This window comes from Ixodes scapularis, unplaced genomic scaffold (assembly GCF_016920785.2).
Source record: "Ixodes scapularis isolate PalLabHiFi unplaced genomic scaffold, ASM1692078v2 PGA_scaffold2__306_contigs__length_199485367, whole genome shotgun sequence".
NCBI classification, from domain to species: domain Eukaryota; kingdom Metazoa; phylum Arthropoda; class Arachnida; order Ixodida; family Ixodidae; genus Ixodes; species Ixodes scapularis.
In genome coordinates, this window is record NW_024609857.1 from 22,602,032 (window position 1) to 22,607,779 (window position 5,748).

Consider the following 5,748-nt stretch of genomic DNA (forward strand, 5'->3'; position numbering starts at 1 on the left):
TGCCAAGATTCACCAGCGACGTCCCGCAAGCCGTAAAAAATTAAATTATTACGGCGATACCTGTTTTTCGCGTCGTCAATACGCGCTTCCAGGCAGGCAATTGTGTTAGTCATTGAAAACATGTTAGACTGTATGGTCTGGACCTCAGTTGAAATTGAAGAGAAGGAAGAACATTCCTTTTCTAGACCACTTATTCGTTCGGAAAGGTTAGAAAGAGTTTGCTCAGTAGACAATACTTTCTTTTTTATGGCCTGCATTTCACGTAAAAGTGAGTCCTGCCCTTCGCTTAGTTTTGTTAAAAGTGCGATGACGTCCGGTGAGGCCTGTGATTGCGTACTACGAACCTCGTTGACAACATTCATGGACCGACTGTGATTCGGTGTATATAAACTAAGCTCTTTGCAGTGAGGCAATGACGATGTGCCAATACTTCTGTGCTCTACGTAATCCCTCGCAAAAAGAAAATAATAATGTGCTATATTTGCGTAGAGTTAAAGCGGCTCAGATCACATATGCCTTATTCATTAAAATACATTATTCAATATTAGCACCATCTCTTGGCGGCCGCGAAAATTCGCAAGGCTCCTCGACATCTTTAGGGCTTTCAGCCGTCCCCGTTCTGCCTGAATTGCGTCCTCCGTGCTAGATCGTATGTTTATTGTTTTAATGCGAAAGCATTAACTGTCTCATGGAGCGAACCTGCGTCATCAGCTTCGAAACCACGTCAAACGTTGGCCAAACGTCACCTACAATCTCCTTTCACAATGGAGCGAAGTGAAACCGAATTCCGATGGGTTATGCTCCCATTGGCTGGCGCGCGTCATCAAGGAACGAGGCTCCCAATGGCTTTTGTGCGGCGTAGTTCTAAAAAAAGTCACCAGGGTAGCCCTCTCCATGGCGGCGCTGTGCTTGCAGCGGCCCGGCCTCCTGTAAGAGCGGTGCGGCGGTGGGGGCCTGGTGGCAGAGCCAGGCTAACGCAGCTAGTGGCGTTCAAGGAAACCTCGGTAGAGGCCGCCAAGAGTCAGGGTGACGTCACGATGACGTAAAATACGTTACTAACTCACCCCGACCGTCAGGACGGGTACAGCCGCTAACATCCATGTTACATTGGGGCGCTCTTTTGACGCCCAACCGTAAGGTTCTTGTTTCCACCGCCTCAAAACATGGCGTTACGATCGACACTGTCGTCGGGCCGCCGGGCGCCGCCGTCTGTAGCAACCGTGGCCGGTTGCGACCATTGCGCAACCGGCGCAATGGTCGCAGACATCCAATGAGCGTGATCGTCTGCTCTGTGTGTTCTGCGGAAAATGTGGTGTTCGCTCGGTACACGTTGATTTGACTTCGGAAGTTTTGGTGCTCTCGGAAAAGGATGCCTTGGCGCTACCGCGCAGCGAGGGAGTGCGGAAAGTCCAGCAAGTCGAAAGTCCTGTCGTTCTTTTCATTCCCAAAGGAGTTCCAAAGCGAGAGGTAAAGTTTTGGCCTTTCGTCGGTTTCGTTCAAGCCCGTTTCTGTGGTGCGATTCTGGTTTTCGATGTTCGGTCTTGTGTGACAGAAACCCTGTAAACATAGCATTTCAGCTGCCGCTCACGTTTGTTGGATTTTTTTTTCCTTGTGTACGAGGTGACATTGCACCCGAAATTCGAGAGCAGATCGAACCGTACCACGTGCTAAGCGCACAGGACGACAGAGGCTTTTGTTGTGCCTCTCTTTGTGCCCACAGACCCTTGCATTGCTTTTGTGGGCAAACTTGAAGAGTGCTTTCTGGCGTGAATTCTACATCTGGTATACAAGAATAATGTGATGAAGAATCCTTGTGTTTTCATGGAAGAACAGTCGGAGAACCTTCTCTGTCCTGCTAGAAGTTCCTCCAGATGATCTGCTATGAACCCTGTGGCATTTACGCCTTTAAAATGAAGAGATCTGCAAAAATATAATTTTAAAATGTCTGCAGGTGATAGGAAAGCACAGAGACCGTGAAGCGGGTCATCTGACAGCTGAGTACAAGTTTTTTTGTTTCTTTTGTTTTTGCCTGCAGAAAACATTCATGTTATGCTGATCAAAACTGTGGTAATGCGTTAACTTTTATAGGTGTATATTTCTTTAATTGTGCTCTTACGTGTTTCCCGTGCTATCTGTTTGATTGTACCGTCAATTTTATTATTTGTATATATATTCTATTTTATGTACGAGATCTGTGTAAATAATAAAGTATGTATGAAAAGTAATCGTGTGCTCTTTGCCTCCTACCCACATGAGGAACAGCTTCTCTGAAGTTGCTTTACGGTAATTTATAAAAAAAAAAAAAAGATATAAAATAAAAGCCACAGGAGACGAGAAAGAAATCGAAGATAAATAAAATCATCGGTCTTGTGCGAATAGTGGATTTTGAGTTCTAAGCGAATTCGAAGCGAATAGTGGTTTAGGCCGAATATTTTCAATTCAAATATCGAATAGTTTGTCCACGCCTTTCCCTACCATAGCATAATGCTTAGACAAAAACCCAGCTAAACTTATGAAGGTTGTTCCACTTGTTTATTTATAGGCTAAGTTAAATTACCTATATTTATGAACTATGACCTAAGAAGGTCTGATGTCTGGGGATGGCCAGTAAACGACGGATTTGACATAAAATGAATCCTATAGAGATGGCTAACTATACCCAATTGAGTGAATTTACAGATCTTACTATATAAAATATTCTTTCTTTAATATTGAATAAAAAAAAAGAAAACTCTTGTACAACAGTCAGTTTAATTTTGAAACTTTTACTACAATGTAGATATACACATTCACAAAGTTTCCATTTATTTTCAAACACAGCCGGCGCGCGTGCACCATCTTGCTTGGAATGTATGCTTTTCTTCAAAGTGCGCGTGATATTCATACTTTTTATTCATATTATTGTGATATTCATACGCACTCAACGGGTTACCCCGTTGAGTGCGCTTCTTACCGAGCACTGGTATAATGCAGAGAAGCAACACCCGCGAAGCTCGCTTCCGTGGGTATTGCTTCTCCACAGTGCACCTCTGCTCGGTAAGAAGCGAGCTCAACGGGGCTAACCCGTCGCCATTAACACTTTGAAAAACGCGAATACAGTGAAACCCGTATAAAATGAATCCACGTCCAGCGAATTATAGTCGATATCGAATCACGAAACATTTAAATAAAAATGCATGTAAAAATTACTTTTTACAACGAACACAACATATTGGCTATATCGAACATCCCCCCCCCCCCCCCCCGGGAAGGCTTCCAAAAACGCACAACGATCGTTCTCTAGCCTGTCCCTTCACCCCCCAAAAAAGTAGGAAAGAAAGGAACTTCCAAAAGCTCAAGCCGCGAACGACATTGAGCGCAGAGAAGCGATTCAGAAGGGGAGAAGCTAAAAAAACAAACGCTGCGTGCACGCACGGAAAAAAATAAAACATTTCATTCCAGAGCGGTTGCCCACGAAAGAGACGATTCAGAAGGGGAAATAGGCTAAAAATAAACTTTGCACGCATGCAAAAAAAAAAAAAAAAAAAAAAAAAAAAAAAAAATCCAGCGCGTTATTACAAGGCGGAAGCGAAGAAATGAGAAAGAAATAGAAGCTTTCTTTTTCATCTCAACAAACTTCCTCATCTCAACGAACTTACACGAACGCATTGTGGAAGTTTGTTGTAAATGGGTTTTGCCATATCGAACTACTTGCTATATCGAACTGATCGTTGAGTTTCCTGCTGTTCGTTCTAAACAGGTTTGACTGTAGTGCAGCTCTTCTCGAAGCGAATACCGAATAGTGTATTATTCAAAACTACTATTCGATATTTCAAATATTCGCACAGGCAAGCAACCCGGGGGGGGGGGGAACGAGCCGCGGCGAACCGGCCGCCTAGGACGTATTGTATTGTATTGTGTATTGTATTGTATTCTGCGGCGCAATGTCTTTGAAACGAGAGTCGAAGTTCGACACGCCAAAAAAGTTAAAAAAGAAAAAAAGGAAAGAAAAGAAAAAAAGGGGGAGAGAAGGGGGGAGGTCGTCAGGGCCCACCATCTGTCGTCGATGACCCCTGGTGGGCGGAGGGTAACAGCAACATGAACGCGACAGTACAACTTGCGCCATCTAGCGGCAAACAGAGGCGGCCCGGCAGCAGTAGAGGCGGCGATTGTAACGCCATGTTTTGAGGCGGCGGAAACAAGAACCCTACTCTTGAGCGCGGAAAGAGCGCTCCGAGGAAACAGGGATGTTAACGGCTGTAGCCGTCCTAGTGGCCTGAACAGGTTCTTAACATCTTTAACGTCGTCGTGACGTCACCCTAGTTTTCTCTTTTTTTCCGATCATCGGTCGCTCTTTTCTCGCTTCTTCGCTCGCTCGCACGCTCAGAGCGCGTTACAATAGAAAAGGCTACGGCTGCGCCGGCCTAGCAGAGCCCGCTCGGGCAAGCTCCGGGGAGGGTGCACGGCCGAGCTCAGCCCGGCGCGGCCACTTCACGAGAGCGTGCGCTCGGCAGTCACCAGGGGAAACGTGCCCATCCACGCCACTACACCGCAAACGAATTATGGGAACGGAAGAACGACATTCATGCTTTCACATTCACAACACCTAAGAAGTGCTTAGATGTCCTGGGACTTTCCTTTTCGGATATGGTGCTGGTGTGAGTATTTCAAAATTGATAATATCAGCAAGCCCGGTTCAAACAGGGGCATTTTTTTTTTTTAGAGTGACCGAAACAACATGGGCATATATTCGCCGGAAAAAAACTGCTTACCGCAGACAAAGTGACAAGCGAAGCAAGAAGTTAGTATTCGCTGGTTATAATTGGTTCATACCATTTAAAAGGTTAGGTGCAACACGGATGAAATAAAAGACACACTTACGACAAGGACAGCCGACTTATAACTGATATTAGCGAAGAAACATTCACTCATCCAGTCTGCCGTTAACCATACCGATAAGACAAACCATAAGCCACATATCGGCAGTCTCGTATGAAGCCATCTAAAAAAATGCATTTCCTTATTCAGCTCAAAGATATACGGTACAATATGTACCGCGTAGGTAGAGTGAACTGCATACCTCGGGTAAAGTTAACCCACCCTGTATACTTTCTGTTAAGGGATACTCAAACTCCTCGCGTGAATTTTGGTCGGAATGGCCATTTTAGATATGGCAAACTTGCATTCTCGTATCGGCTTACGTTGGCCCCTTATTGTCGCCGTTTTTTATAAACTAAACGAGAATTTGACAAAACATATTTTTAAACTTTGTCGTGAGATCTTGCTCATTTATTTCCTTCATTCAGCATTTAAATAACTCTGCGTGTTATTTTTTTTTTTCTTTTTTCCTTTTTTTGTTTAGGGAGGACTGAGAGGCGTTGTCTGGACCGATTGCATGCAAGCTTTTGTTACAATATTAGTGCCAACCACGCTCGTCATCAAAACAATGTACGACTCCCAAAGTGATGATTTCAAACCTCGTCATCTCAGCGACTTCGATGTTGGTAACTATTCCCTGGAGTAAGATCGCAAGATTTTTATTTTGTCATTCAACCGCTGTTTTAGGAAAAAAAAACTCCGAGCTAGTTATTATTTCACGTTGCCATGAGTATTTCTGCCAAGCCGCTCGTGTGTTTTAGAATGGTTTCCAGTCATAGAGAGTATGAAAAACGCAGAGTGTGGCCATGTCCCGAGCACGTCATTATCATTCGGCAGCCAATGAGATTGCTGTATTAGCCAATCAGATCGCCGAAGAACGATCTGCGAAGC